This window comes from Felis catus, chromosome B2 (genome assembly GCF_018350175.1).
Source record: "Felis catus isolate Fca126 chromosome B2, F.catus_Fca126_mat1.0, whole genome shotgun sequence".
In the NCBI taxonomy this organism is placed as follows: Eukaryota; Metazoa; Chordata; class Mammalia; order Carnivora; family Felidae; genus Felis; species Felis catus.
The window spans coordinates 75,334,527-75,351,127 of record NC_058372.1 but is presented as its reverse complement, the minus strand read 5'-3'; the positions used below and the strand labels follow the sequence as shown (position 1 = coordinate 75,351,127).

Here is a 16,601-nt window from a genome sequence, read left to right as displayed (position 1 = left end):
GATGAATAGGCACTACGGATGGAACCTACAACGTGATGACTGTGCTGTAGGATACACAGGAATGTTGCCACAAGAGTAGATCCTAAGGGCTCTCATCACAAGGAAAGTTTTTTTCTGTTTTTGCTTGTTCTTTTTACTGTATCCATATGAGAGGATAGATGGTAACTAAACTTACTGAGGTAATCACTTTGCAATACATGTGAGTCAAACCATTATGGTGGTTTATATATACAGTGATTCTGTCATTACTTAACTTATACAGTGATGTATGTCACTTATATCTCAATAAAACTGGAGGAACAAAGACAAGGAACAATAACAGAGTTATTGCACTCAAAGTTGCTTGCAATCTAGTAGAAGGGACAGACAAATTGGAAAATACTCAGACTTCAGTGTTATAAAGCTTATAAAAGAGATGCATAGAGGTCCTAAAGGGACACTTTGTTTTAGCTTTGATAATGACAATAAGGATTCACTGAAAAGATAGAATATAATTTTAATTTTGAAGGATATAGTTTTTTATAATGAAGAAAAGCATATGGTAGACAAAGGGCATCTGCAAAAATATGGAAGCACGAAAAAATACTGTACATTCAGGGAATGACTACAATGATTCGGGGTGGGGGGAGCATCATGGTGAGAGCAGTACTGAGGGCAAGCTGGAAAGGTAAGCACAGCCAAAACACAAGGGGTCCATGGAGTCCACTACTCTCTTAAAGTGTACAAAATCATGGATGTCTACGTACATGCATTTTCCAGGGAAGAGGTTTGATAGCTTTAGTCAAATTACCAAAGGGGTTGACTGACCCAGAGCCAGGAGGTGGCCTGCTGCACAATCCACAGAACACAGGTAACCCCCAGGAGGTTGCAACATCAGGATTGGGGGTGGGCACAAGGCTCACCCCGCCAAATCACCTCCAAACATGGAGTGCTTTGCCAGCCCTGGGCAAGGATGGCTGAACCCTTACCCTTCAGCACCTGCACCCAGATCCCCTCCAAGGGCAGAAGGAAGGCAGAGCTGGGCAGCCAACATACCAGAAGGAGGGAGCTGACAGCTCAGAACTTTTACCAGACAGCAGGACCACAGTGAACCAAGATTCTAAGCCCTCGGTGCATTGCCCCACCAGACTTTTGCCCCTACCCTACCTTCCTATGTTGAAGTCCTAACCCTCAATACCTCAGAATATGACTATATTTGGAGATAGGGCCTTTAAAGACGTAATTGAGGTCAAATGAGGTCATGTGAATGGGCCTTAATCCTATCTGACTTGTGTCCTTATAAGAAGAAGAGGTAAGGACACACAGACACTACACAAAGGGATGACCATGGCAAGAGGCACCAAGAGGGAAGCCACATGCCAGCCAAAGAGGGAGGCCTTAGAGGAAATTAACCGTGCTGGCACCTTGATCTTGGACTGCCAGACTCCAAAACAATGAAACAATAAATTTCTGTTGTTTAAGCCATCAAGTCTGTGGTATTTTGTTTGGCAGCCCTAAACATCTAATAGATTTACAAAACATAGATTCAAATTCAAAGATGAAAATTTTAAGAAATTCAGTATAGTGGCCACAGAGCATTAAATCTCAAATGAGGGCTTTCCTAAGCATGGAATGTCGTGCTGCTACACTGGTCACATCCCCCTGAAGCCAGGTCTTAGAAATAGGGGAGTGACAATCTGCAGACAATTTGGGATCTGGGAGTGGAGAGGTGTGGCTAAAGCAGTGGGAACGGATGAGACTGCCTCCCAGAAACACGAAGTGAAAAGACAAGAGAAGAGAAAGAGTTGATATCAGAAACATGGAACACAAACCTGGAAGGAAGACAGAGAAAGAACGATTAGAGAAATAAGGGATGAACAAGAGAAGGTGGAACCTGATGGAGAAATGGGCACTAGTGTCAAAGACCCAAGGTTAGGTGATTAAGAACTTGAGCCCATTGGTCTTTGCACAGAAGTCATGTGGTGGAAACAGGTCAGATTACTGTTGGTTAAAGAGTAAGGACGGCAGGGGCGCCTGGGTGGCGCAGTCGGTTAAGCGTCCGACTTCAGCCAGGTCACGATCTCGCGGTCCGTGAGTTCGAGCCCCGCGTCGGGCTCTGGGCTGATGGCTCAGAGCCTGGAGCCTGTTTCGATTCTGTGTCTCCCTCTCTCTCTGCCCCTCCCCCGTTCATGCTCTGTCTCTCTCTGTCGGAAAAATAAATAAACGTTGAAAAAAAAATAAAAAAAAAAAAGAGTAAGGACGGCAATTATAGGCTACTCCTCTAAGGAGGCTGGGGAGGGGCTGGAAGTGGGACTGCTGGGGACCTCTGTGCAAGCACAGGAGGAGTCCAGGAGACTGAAATTCGGCCCCACTTTCTGTCACCCCATCAGCCTTCAGGTCAATGGGAGGTATTCTAGCAGAGGTACCAAACTGCCTACCCTTGAATAACAAAGCTGTAGCTGGAGCTTCTCTTTTTATCTGTTTATTCTTGTGGCCCCCAATCTTGTTTCATGACAGCAGGAACTGTTCTGTCTCCACCAGGGACTAGCTGCAGCACCTGGCACCCAGGAAGCACAGTAACGTATGCTGAATAAATTAATGGGATGCAGAGTCAAGTGACAGGTTGTGTTTGTTTTGTTTTGTCTTCATTTATTTGTTTCAGATGAAAAAGTCTTAAACATGTTTATAGATTGAGAGCTTCCAGAAGGAAGAGAGAAGTTGAAGAAAGATTTGAGAGAGGAAAGAATTGATGAAATAAGATACTAGGGAATAGAGTAAGAAAATAAATCAACATAAGTACTAGAAGCAAAAATTTTTTTTGTATCTGAATCATCCTTTGGGAAATTCATTTATTCATCTAGTGGTGACTACCTTGCTTTATCCTGGACCCTACTAGGGGGCACCTGGGTGGCTTAGTCAGCTAAGGTTTCAGCTCTTGGTTTCAGCTCTTGGTTTCAGCTCAGGTCACGATCTCAGTTTGTGAGTTCAAGCCCCACATGGGGCTCCACACTGACAAAGCAGAGTCTGCTTGGGATTCTTTCTCTTCCCCACCCCCCACTGAAGTTCACTCTCTCTTTCAAACAAATAAACTAAAAAAAATTATAACCTGGACTCTACTGGGAATGGAGAACTTTTAGGAAGGGAGGTTGGATACAAAAGAAAGTGAAAGAGCTATTTCCTTCCAGCTATTCAGGATGGCACCATCTAGTTGAAGAGATTTCTCATGGAAAAAGATAAACAATGATGAAACACAGCAACACAGAAAGGATGGTCCCAACTGTTTGAGTAATAAAAAACAAAACAAAACAAAACAAAACAAAAAAGCCCCACAAAGATTCAGAAACAGAATGAATGGAGAGAAAACCTGGACACGTTAGGAAAATCTACTGCAGAGAAGGAGAGGAGGGGAAAGGAAGCAGGGAAGAAATAAAGGAAGGTGGATTCTGGCATGACCTGCTGATAATAGGTTGGCTGGCAGCTTTCACCATCTGGAAGGCGGGGGCTCAGTGTAGCCCCAGGACCTGGGACAGCTCCATTTATTTTCCGGTTAACGAGGACCCATGCCAAGGGCCCAGCCAGGAAGCAATAAAAATGCAGACCTGTCTGAGAGAACGACACATCCCTAACAGCTAATGTGTCTGGGTGAGGAAAATTTGGCAGTTTCAGAGAGTCCAATAACATGGCAAGGACGCCCTAAAGGAAATGATGAGAAAGAAAAATAGACATTGTTCTCATATATTGAAGTGTATAACACAGTTACCTCTCTGACTTGATTGTTTTCTTCAAAGAATAGGATAATCCGTCACCAACCCATATCAAAGGCAAAATCACACACAACACACACATGGACGCAGGTGTTCCACCATGCAAAGTTCTCCAAGGGAGAAGCAAGCACAACTCACTTCATTGACATAGTTGTTCAATTAAGCTTCAGAAAATAGAATGGTGCGTGTTTCGAAATGCTGAGGCTTCTAAGATGTGAGCAGTTCAGGCTGCAGTTGGTCATGTTCTAATCATGAATTTCTCCCAAGTCATTAATAGTGGTAGCTCTCCACCTAATTTCCTAGATGCTTTGAGCATTGTCACCTTTTTTCTTATTCTGCATAAACTGTATTTCATTGCCATCTCTTGGCTTTATACTATTGTTGTTTTTAAATTAGCACAATTATTTCTGAGTCTACGCAAACTGCTCTCCCTTGCCAACTGTTTCCTTTTATTCCATGGAGCAAGGACACCAGGGCACACCATACACCTGCATGTGTACAAACAGGGCCGCTCCTCATGGTATCCATCCCGTTCCTCCCTTCCAGTGCCAGCACATTTGCTTGGAGCTTTCCTCTTGCTGCCTATTGTTCCCCTGGAACTGCACAGACTTCCACCTACAGAGCGTGGGACCAAGCAGACAAAACATCTAATGTATTTTTGTTCGTGTTTGGCACTCAGTCAGGAAGATGGAGCTCTGAGCCTCTCTGAAATGTCAAGCTGAATACATTTTACACCACCAGAGAGAGACACAGTGCACCAAGGAGAAACCATAGCCTCGTGGTGATAACTTGTAGCCCCAGGCTCGAACGCTCTCGTATTTCTTTTTCTCAAAATCAAATTGTGAGTTTTGGAGTGAATTTCTGGTGGCTTCTTAAGTGTTTACTATCACACAATAATGACGAAGCTTCTGTTTATTGGCTCTGGGCTCACTGACTCACTGACAACAAATGGAAAGCAGAGACTGGTTTGTTCTGGCTCCTTGCTTTCTATTACTCCTTAAATTATATCACAGCCAATATTAGGCATGCATGAATTATTTCAAAATGGAAAAACATATCTCTAGCTCTGCTATTAGAGATTATAGCCACATGCATGTCCCACATACCCATGCCTCTGTCTGCATGCCTGCCTCCATGCAGGAAGGTAGGTGAGGACAAGATGAGATCTTGCAGCCCTGCATGGCTTCACCTTCCGACGAAGTCTACCTTTCTCCCACTTTTCTCTCTGATCCCTTTGCCTCAGGGGACTATTGCACTCAGTATCTTTACATTAAAGATTTCTTTCTCTAGTTTTAGTTTACGACCAAGCCAGTATATCCCTGCCATTACAGAACATAAACTGATCCACATGCAGTCCCTAAAGTCCTACCTGCTTCAACGGCAGCTCACTGCCACCTGCCTTCACTGAATTGCTGCAGGCTCCTTAACACTGCCAGTCTGGAACCTGTCTGGTATATTCCACACCCTCCTGTTTCTCCCTCATCTCCCAGGAGCATCAGACAGTCAGGCCCTGGGGGACTTCCCTGGGGACAGCTGCCTCTACTTCTCAGGCACTGTCTTGTCACCGTTGGCCACCTTTCCCTCAAGCCTTCTTTAACAACTAACACGTTTACACACACACACACACACACACACACAATTTCAATCCATTGCAATTTTAGAATTATCTTAGAATAGAAGCCAATAACACTCAGCACTACCCTATGCCTTACCAAGTGCTTTGCAGACATCGCATTTAATTCTTACAATAGTTTTATGAAATGGCTGCTCTTATCATCACTATTCCCATTTTACAGTTGAGGAAACTAAGGCTTAACAAGGATAGAAATGTGCCCCTATGTGCGAAAGCATTCAGCATACTTCTGCCTCTCCTCAAATTATTGCTAATACTATTCTTAATATTTCTGATTCCACCAAAAGGCAGGTCTCTATTTGTAGAAATTGACTCAATGTGAAGAAGGTAGGTAATAATGAGGAGAAGGAACAGAAGGAAGATGTGTGTGTGTGTGTGTGTGCGCACACACACACACATGCATGCATGTATCTAGGTATGTGTATTTGTGCATAAAATCTCAAAGAACTGTTGAAATAAATGTAAAAACATTTAAATTTTTATTATTTTTAAAGTAGTATCAGCATTTTATGAAAAGCTGAAAGAGGAAAAGAAAATCATCTATAACTTCACCACCATGAAACTACCAATTTTAGCATTTTTGCATTTGCTTTTAGACTGTTGTAAAACATGGCTGTTTATATACTAATCATATTGTATGTAAAAATGTGTGTATACATATGTGTATTTCACTTAATCCCATTATGGTATAAGCATTTTCCATGTTATTGTATAATTTTGGTAAGCATCACCTTTACTGTAACGGTAATGGTTCATTAAGTATGTGCCATAATTCATTTAACTGTCTCCTAATTGATAGACACTCAGATTCTGGTTTTTTTCTACTATAAGTTTTGCTGCAATATTTGTACTTATCTTCTATAATAGCAGATATGACAAGTCACAGCAGTTATCCCCTCTAACCTTAATATTCATTTCACATTTGCAGACATTTTTCAGATGCATACCCACACATAGTGCCAACAACGACTGTCTTTGTGAAAGCCGCTGTGGGTAACAGAAGATGTACACTCGTAAAGGGTTTTGTTTGGTCTTTATTTATAAACTGTAAATCTCTACTTATCCTGTTAACAAGAAATGTAGTTATTAAGCACCCTGAGTTTATAAATGAGAAACCACTCAATTTAGCCAGGACATGAGAGATCTGAGGGCAGGGAGAGGCGACGACGGTCTTTAAATATTTGAAGGTGAAAGAACTGGGGAGACTTGATCTGTGGCCTCAGGTGGAGGCGGGTTTCAGCTGAGTGAACTTCTGCCAACTGGCCCCGAGGCCGCCCCCTAGTGGCTGTGATCTGGAACAGGCTGGTGCAAGGGCCTGGCAGGGACTGAGTCAGGGAACTCAGGCGGCTCCACAAGGCTGGGCTCCCTGAGATCTTTTCCAGCCCTGAAGGGCGGTAACTGTTAGAAGTTACACAAAATGACTTTTTTCCTTTTGTAAAACAGAAAATAATCAATTACCATAAATTTGAATTGTTTAAAGTGAAAATGTGAATGTTTTTTTAATGATGGTGTGCATTGTGCATGCAGTATATTTCAGGATTGTTTTATCTTATTTTTAAAGTATTTATTTATTTATTGAGAGAGAGAGAAGGGCAGAGAGAGAGAGAGGGAGAGAGAGAGAAACCCAGGCAGGCTCTGCTCCATTAGTGCAGTGCCAGATGTGGGGCTCGACCTCATGAACTGTGAAATCATGATCTGAGCAGAAGTTGGATGCTTAACTGACTGAGCCAACCAGGCACCCCTGTTTTATTTTATTTTATTAATGTTTATTTATTTATTTGGAGAGAGAGAGAGAGAGAGAGAGAGAGAGAGAGAGAGAGAGAGAATGAGCAGAGAGAGGGCGGACAGAGAGAGAATCCCAACCTCAGCACAGAGTCCCATGCAGAGCTTGATCTCAAGAACCATGAGATCATGACCTGAGCTGATATCAAGAGTCAGCCACTTAACCAACTGAGCCACCCAGGCGCCCCTCGGGCATTGTTTTAAATGCTGGAGATAGGAGTGAGCAAAATAGACAAAACTTTGTACCTTAAAATACCTTCAAAATGTTTCTGCATGTATTTTCTTATTTGACCTCATGATGATTGGGTGAAGTGAGCCGAGCAAGGATTCTCCCCACTATGCACAAGGAAGCTAGGGCTCAGAGAGGGTCAGTGACTTGCCCAGAAACACATGTGGGAGAAAAATGAAAACTGGCCCTATGAGCTCCTGCCCCAGTGCTCCAAGCACTGCCCTGTCACTGCCAGGGGAGAGGAACTCGTGCTCCTGTATTCCCACCACAGACTTCGAGGGTGGGCAACACATCCCCAATTCCCTAAAATCACTGCATTTTTAATGTAGCAAAGAGATTAAACCTCGGAAGCAGTGCTCATTACAAGCCTAATGTACTTTAATTTCTAAGCTATGAGGTTCACAAAGACTGATGTTGTATCTTGCTCATTTTTAAAACTCCATGCCTGACACATAGCATGTGCTTTATCAGTGTTTGTTAATGGATAACCACAACTCATAAGTATCAAATGCTATTCTTTTTTTTTTAGGTTTGTTTATTTATTTAAGTAATCTCTGCACCCAAGATGGGGCTAGAACTCACAACCCAGAGAACAAGAGCTGTATGCTCCTTTAAGTGAGCTAGTCAGGTGCCCCCTCAAATGCTATTTTTATGTTGTGTTTTTAAAGTATGCTCTTCTTGGGGCTCCTCGGTGGCTCAGTCAGTTAGGCGTCAGACTTTTGATATTGGCTCAGGTCATGATCTCACAGTTTGTGTGATTGAGCCCTGCATCCAGGCCCTATGCTGGCAGAGCGGAACCTGCTTGGGATTCTCTCACTCTCCCTCTCTGTCCCTCCCCCGCTTGCTCTCTCTTGCTCTCTCTCAAAATAAACATTAAAAAATTACAAAAAAATAAAGTATGCTCTTCTTGTGAAATTATAGTACCTCAGAAATGGAAAGTTGTTACATTTCACATGACTTTAAAGAAACTAGAAGGCTAGGATAAGGATCCGTGTATCGATTATAGAAATGCTTGATTGAGACGTGGGTGGGACTGATGCCTTGGAGAAACAAGGGTCTGCCTTAATCTTCATTTTAAAGCATTGGTTGGTTATTTTGAGCATCGGTTGGTTAAAGCATGATTTTTAGTGCATTTCAGTATGTTCTGTTTAATTAAATTCTGGCCTTTGGTTTTCCAGTACTTTAACTAAATTCTTCATTATAATCACTGGGTTGTATTTACCCAGAAGTAGAATCATCTTGTGCCATCACGGGCATTCTCTACCCTTGGAAGCTAAGAAAAGTAAACACATCTTTCCATGGCAGGTTTCTAGTAGCTCTCTGTTTAAAGGGAGAAGTTAATGAAAAGGTAGTACCATGCTCCCTTTTCAAGTCCTCATTAATTGAAGACAAAGCCATATTAGACCTAAAGTAGAAAAGGATAAGCACACATATATACACATAAATAACAAAAATATAGCATATACATTTATAAATATACAGGCACACCTCACAGATATTGCAAGTACTGTTCCAGACCACTGTAATAAAGCAAATATCGCAATCAAGTGAGTCAGATGAATTTTTTTGTTTCCCAAAGCACATAAAAATGATATTTACACTATATAAGAGTCTATTAAGCGTGCTATAGCATTATGTCTAAAAAATAATGTACATACATTGATTTTAAAAAAGTGCCTTATTCCTGAAAATGGCTAACCATCATCTGAGCTTTCAGCAAACTAACCATTTCGCTGGTGGAGGGGCTTGCCTCAGCGTTGGTGGCTGTGGACTTATCAGCATGGTGGTTGCTGAAGGTGGGGGCGGCTGTGGCAATTTCTTAAAGTAAGACAATGAAGCTTGCCGCAGTGACTGACTCTTCCTTTCACAAACCATTTCTCTACAGCATGCGATGTTGTCTGATAGCATTTCGCCCATAGTACAACGTCTTCCAAATTGGAGTTGATCCTCTAAAACCCTGCTGCTGCTTTATCAATGACGTTTATATTATATTCTAAATCCTTTGTTGTCTTTTCAACAATCTCCACAGCATCTTCACCAGGAGGAGATTCCATCTCAATAAACCACTTTCCTTGCTCATTCATGAGAAGCAGCTCCTCATCCATTTGAATTTGATCATGAGATTACAGCAATTCAGTCACATGTTCAGGCTCCACGCTTAATTCTAGTTCTCTTGCTGTTCCCACCACAGTTACTTCCTCCACTGGTGTCTTGATCCCCTCAAAGTCATCCCTGAGGGTTGGAATCAATTTCTTCCAAACTCCTGTTAATCCTGTTGATAATTTGACCTCTTACAACAAATCATGAATATTTTTAATGGCATCCAGAATGGTGGATATTTTCCAGAAGACTTTCACTTGTCTTTGCCTAGATCCACCAGAGGAACCACTATCCATGGCAACTATAACTTTATGAAATGTATTTCTTAAATAAGATGACTTGAAAGTCAAAATTACTCCTTGATTTGTGGGCTGCAGAATGGATACTCTATTAGCAGGCTTGGAAACATGAATCTTGTCATACATCTCCATCAGAACTCTTGGGTGGCCAGGTACATTGTCAATGAGCAGTAATGTTTGGAAAGGAATCTTTATTTTGAGCAGTAGGTCTCAACAGTGAGCTTGAAATACTCAGTAAACCATGTTATAAAGACATGTGCTGTCATCCAGGCTTTGTTGTTCCATTTATAGAGCACAGGCAGAGTAAATTTAGCATAATTCTTAAGGACCCTAGAATTTTTCAGAATTGACTTTAACTTGAAATCACCAGTTGCATTAGCCCCTAACAAGAGAATCAGCCTGTCTTTTGAAACTTTGAAGCCAGGTATTGACTTCTCTTCTCTAGCTATTAAAGAGCTAGATGGCATTTTCTTCTGATAGAAGACTATTTAATATACACTGAAAATCTGTTGTTTAGTGTAGCCACCTTCATTAATTATCTTAGGTCTTTGGGATAACTTGCTGCAGCTTCTACATCAGCACCTGTTTCTTCACCTTGAACTTTGATGTTATGGAGACGGCTTCTTTCCTTATACCTCATGAACCAACCTCTGCTAGTTTCAGACTTTCCTTCTGCAGCTTCCTCACCTCTCTCAACTTTCATAGAGCTGAAGAGAGTTAGGGCCTTGCTCTGGATTGGGCTTTGGGTCAAGGGAATGTTGTGGCTGGTTTCGTCTCCTATCCAGACCACCAAAATGTTCTCCATATCAGCAGTAAGGCTGTTTTGCTTTAATATCATTGGTGTGTTCACTGAAAAAGGACTTTTAATTTCCTTCAAAAACTTTTCCTTTGCATTTAAAACTTGGCCAACTCATACATGAGGCCTTGCTTTTGGCCTAATTTGACTTCTGACGTGCCTTCTCACTAAGCATAATTACTTCTAGCTTTCAATTGAAAGTGAAGAAGACTTGAAACTCTTAGAGGCCACTGTAGAATTATTAATTGGCCTAATTTAAATATTGTTGAAATTTCAAGAAATAGGGAGGCCCAAAGAGAGGGAGAGAGATGGCTGGTGAGCAGTCAGAACACATACAACAGTCACTGATTAAGCTTGCCATCTTCCGTGGGCATGGTTTGTGGTGGCCCAAAACAGTTACAAGAGCAATATCAAATATCACTGATCACAGATCACCATAACAAATGTAATAAGAATGAAAAAGTTTTATATATTGTAAGAAATTTTAAAATGTGGCATAGAGACACAAAGTGAGCAAATGCCACTGGAAACATTGTACTCATAGATGCTCCACACAGGGTTTCCACAAACCTTCCATTTGTACAAAATACATCTGTGAAGTGAAATAAAGTGAAGCATAATAAAATGAATATGAGAAAGGGGGAATATTCAGTGGAAGGGAAAGGGCATCAGGTGAAAATAATTTAAAATTCACATCTATCTATGTAGATGGGAAAATCCACAAATGTTCAGTCCTGAAGACAGCTCTAAACTCATGGCTGTCTGTGCCCTGGCCAAAGAATTGTTCACTCTTGTTCATTTGTGGAGGAAAAAATTTAAATCAATTATTGAAATGAGGTTGTTTGATGGGATCCAAGCTATCGAGGAGAGTCACTGTAACAATCAATGAGAACAGGGGTCAGGGTTAGAGACCTCAGTTCAAATTTCTGATCTGCGCCAACTTGTTCTGTGTCTGTTTCCTCATCTGCAAAGTATGGATAAACACTGTCTCCAGGACTGTTGCAACTAGAATGAGGTCACTTATGTGAAGAGCTTACAATGGAGTCCGTCACAGAGTAAATGCTCATCAGAGGGCAGTAGCCATTGTTCTCGGTTATGCATGATACAGCAGTCACATGGCCACAGTCTCTACCTTGTAGAGAAAAGATGAGATTTTGAATCTGGACTTTTGAGTTCCAATCCAAAAGTAGATAAGTTTGTACTCTGGGCAAATCAGTGAATCTATTTATGTTCCTTTTAATGACACAGCATCACTCATCCAAACCTCACAAGTAACAGCTAATTCTGCTTCAATTTCAGAGCCACATAAAAAGTGGAACCAACACTTGTTGGTTCCAACAAACTTCACCATGAGATCTGAAGGTGTTTTGCCTCAACTAGGCTTTCCATGAAACCAGAACATCTCCCAGGGAGACAATGCAGCTGCTCCCTGTGGTTCATACTGTGGTTTCTCTCTGTGCCTGAGTGTTTTCTAGAGCTGGATTGCTTTCTTCTCATAAGAAATGATGTAACTCTGGAACACAAGCAAAACAATGAGGGAAAGAAATCTCTGGGCAATCGTGTCCTCAGTTCAAGCAGAAGGTTTTCCAGTATGGAGGTTCCTCAAAAAGTTAAAAATAGAACTGCCCTATTATCCAGCAATTGCACCACTAGGCATTTACCCAAAGGATATAAAAATACTGATTTGAAGGAGACATACACCCCAATGTTTACAGCAGCATTATCTACAATAGCCAAATTATGGAAACAGCCCAAGTGTCCATTGAATGATGAGTGGATAAAGAAGATGTGGTATACATATATGATGAAATATTACTCATCCATCAAAAAGAATGATATCTTGGGGTACCTGGGTGGCTCAGTCAAACATCTGACTTTTGGTTCTGGCTCAGGTCATGACCTCACAGTTTGTGAGTTCAAGCCCCGCATCAGGCTCTGCACGCACAGTACAGAGCCTGTGTGGGATTCTCTCTCTCCCTCTCTGCCCCTCCCCAACTTGTGCTCTCTCTTAAAAAAAAAAAAGAACAAAATTTTGCTATTTGCCACAAGGTGGATAGCTTATGCTCAGCGAAATAAGTCACTTACAGAAAGACAAATACAATATGATTTCATTCATGTGTGGAATTTAAGAATCAAAACAGATGGACATAGGGAGAAAAAGAGAAAGACAAACCATAAAACAAACTCCTTTTTTTAAAATGTTTATTTTATTTTTGAGAGAGAGTGCGATCAGGGGAGGGGCAGAGAGGGAGGAATAGAGAGGATCCCAAGCAGCCTCTGAACTGTCAGCTCAGGGTCCAACGTGGGGCTCAGTCTCAGGAACCATGAGATCATGACCTGAGCTGGAATAAGAGTCGGACACTTAACTGACAGAGCCACCCAGTTGCCCCCAGGCTCTTGACTATAAAGAACAAATTGAGGGTTGCTGGAGGGGAGGTGGGAGGATAGGTTAAATAGGTGATGGATATTAAGGAGGGCACTTGTGATTAGCACCAGGTATTGTATGTAAGTGATGAATCACTAAATTCTGCATCTGAAACCAATATTGCACCATATGTTAACTAGCTGGAATTTAAGTAAAAACTTAAATAAAAAGGAAAAGTTTCCACTCTCTGCTTTTTTGGTAGGTCTCATAACATGGCTCTTTCCTTTGATAAGAAGAGTGGACTCCGTGATGTTAGCTTTCATCTTGGATTCCCCAGAGCATTGCTCCCCCAGGCTTTCCAAGTAAGCAGCCACTTTATGTCTGGGACAGGATTAACAGCAGGTCTGTAATCCATTATCCATAGGGTTATCCCCAGGAAATAAAGAAGGTGACATGGTCTAATTTTATAAAGATGCTAATGACAAGTTTTATGCCAGGTAAAATAATTGAATTGCTAGTGGAAGAGTCTCCCTAAAAAAACTTTTAGCACAAGTACAAGGCTACCTGTATTGCTTCTGGTAAACAAAGTTGGCATCTGTGAATTTGGGGGGCAGAGTTCTCTGAAAAGTCATGCAAGCTACATAACCAGCTGAGTATAAAATGGAGAGTTTTCAAGACTTAAATGGGCTACTTCTGGGTAAGTGATTTGACCAGCACACATCCTATAGAGACCTCATATATTCATCTGGGCCAGAATCAATCCAGTACTTTGAAAAAGGGCTTAGGAACCTTCACTGACAGTCCTAGACTGGCCTATGCTTATGCTTTGCCTTTTGATTACTTGTCTCCTTGAAATTATTAATAAAACTTGACCCTAGGTAAGATCTATGATTTGTGTGAGTCTGATGTGATAGTTCCATTTTTGTGATCAGCCAGGAATACAGTAAAGAAAGAGAAAGGGGTGAGCTCAAATTTCAAGTAGCAGGCATCAGGATGTGGAGTGAACGATATGCCTTCTTGGGAGGCTCCATAAACGGAACACAAGTGTTCATTTTGACTCGCCTTTGAGATTGGCCATATGTAAGGACCTGGGACTTGGTCTTGAAAGAGATAGTTTAGGTGAAGAGGAAAAAGAATGGAATTTAGAAACCCAAGTGGAGATACCATTCCTATCCAACAGATTTCTCTCAAATTCAAAATAAAGGGCTTTCATTATAAACTGTTCTTTGACTGAATTAGCTAAGCTCATAACATCAAAGCGGGGATGGTCATGCCAAACACTGTCAAATCTTGCCAGGTGGATGGAATATTTGAATCAATGTAGTCAATCAAGCAGGACAACCGTGTCAAGTATGGATACCAATATCTTCCAGGTAGGAGTATGGATCATTGAGTTCCTGGGCACATATCCCTCCATCTTGCCTCCAGCTCTGCCTCTCGACAACCCTACCACATAAGGTCATATAGCCCACCTTTGTCCCTGGACTTCCCAATCATTTTGACTTTCTATCCATATCTTCTTATTTTCATTTTCATCCCTCTGGGCTCAACCTTGGTAAGATACCTGCTTGTTTAAAAAACAATAACAACAACACAGTTCACAAGCGCTTCTTTCTCATGACGGAGGGAGAATTACTTTCCTTCAGTCCTCCTGAAAGGATTCTGCTGTACAACTTAAGTGAATCATAAAGCAGTATGTCTACTGAGTAAATCCAGAATATTAATGTTCCTGTGATTGCTTTGGTCACCTTAGAAACTCTGGAGTGAGGATGAGAACCTGAGCTGTCAGTTCACTGCCAGAACCAGGTGAAATCATTTGGCTCAAGACAAACTAAACAAGGTATGTCTTTAAACGGCAATTACATTGTTTGAAAACCAGGTCTTTCCTCCAGCTTCCGAGGAAAACTCAGGGTGTAGTGCTGATTAGAGAGCAGAAGTTCTGCCAATTTCTAACGGATGTTTCCCAAGATTGTGGAAGCAGAATGAAAACTGAGTTATCAAAGAACAATTGACTGTGGGCTCCATTTCAGATATCTCATTGGGCAAGTGCCGTTTAATTCTACACCAGATGCAAGGTTTAAATTGATAACTCGAGTAGATATCGCAAGGAAATATCATGGATATATGCATACTCTAAAGAAGACATGAAATATAGAATATTTGCAACAGAATAAGAAACTTCAGAGGCTAATATACATGGCAATATCCTTATCTTCCTCCCCGCCAAGACAACTGTTTATATTTAACATTTATATATCATTTACTATTATGAGTACTTTATAAGATTTATAAAGATTAACTCATTTCATCCCCATGACAGCCATATGAAGTAGCATAAGTATTGTTACCATCATTCCAGATGAGGAAACTGAGAAAGAAAGGAATCAAATAACTTGTTCAAGGCCACATAGCTTGCCTAATTCAAATCTAGAGTCTGCTCCAGAATCTACATTCTTATCCACTCTGCTTTGCTGCCTTTTTGAATATTTTAAACACAAAATTTAAAAGCGTTTAATTATTCTCTATCTTTTCTAAAAAATTTTTTTAATGTTTATTTATTTTTGAGACAGAGAGAGACAGAGCATGAACGGGGGAGGGGCAGAGAGAGAGGGAGACACAGAATCTGAAGCAGGCTCCAGGCTCTGAGCTGTCAGCACAGAGCCCGATGCGGGGCTCGAACTCACAGACTGTGAGATCATGACCTGAGCCGAAGTCGGACGCTTAACCGACTGAGTCACCCAGGCCCCCCAAATTATTCTCTACCTTAAAATATTCCTTTACCTAAGAAAATACATGCATGGAAACCTTGGCATGTGGGCTGGGGAACCTCCAGCAGAAAGTGAGCAGAGATCACTCACAAAATAGTAGACAAAGTGAGCAACTGCTGCTTTGATTCAACCATCTTGCCAAAGCCTGGAAATTTCCCTCTTGTCTCAGTTCTGCCTTCATCATTTGGGTCTGAGTGAAGGGTCTTAAATTTGTTTTCCTGTTCTCTGTTATATGTCCAGGGTTCCAAATTAGTATTGCCTATAGATGCCAGATAACCTTCCCAAGACTGTTTATTCATTCCATAAACTCTTTCCATATGCCAAACCTGTTCTTGGCATAAAAAAATAATTGAAAGCATCTTCTAGGTGAGTGGAAATATAAAATGTGACTGGAAATGCAAAAAATGGGAATAGGAAAACTCAGAAGTTAATGCAAGTTAATCCAGTATGTATCAGACAGTCTAAATATGAGTGATTCATCCCACTTTACTGAGCACCAGTCCTGGCTACTATGACAGTATGAAGAAAAACAAACATTATTAATTGCCTTTACATTCCTGGCTCTGTAGTAGGTCCTGGGACATATTAGTGGACCAAATAAACTCAGTTCCTGCTTCACAAAACATACAAGTTTTGGAGAAGGCTGACAATAAAAAGGTAATTATAAGTGCAAGTGTAAATTATAGAAAACTTTAAATTACATTTCTAGGGTTGACTTTGTTAAATGCTGAGATTCCTTGATTTGGAAAATACGTGATATTGAACATTAAGTAATTACATTTAATTTCCAGAGTTGGTATTGCTGGGTAGAGGGAGGGATTGAATGGTTACCCAGGCGGTGTTATGGTGGGGCACACTGGGGGTGTTCTCAATGGGGAGAGATTAT

General features: G+C 41.2%; 1 protein-coding gene and 1 pseudogene across 1 annotated transcript in view; both read right to left on the bottom strand.

Moving 5' to 3' along the window:
- Window positions 1–16,601, bottom strand: part of MRAP2 (melanocortin 2 receptor accessory protein 2) — a 135,282-nt gene that overhangs the window by 56,681 nt on the left and 62,000 nt on the right. The window lies entirely within an intron of this gene.
- The window catches only part of LOC109500075, a 41,140-nt pseudogene continuing 31,039 nt past the window's right edge, over window positions 6,501–16,601 (bottom strand).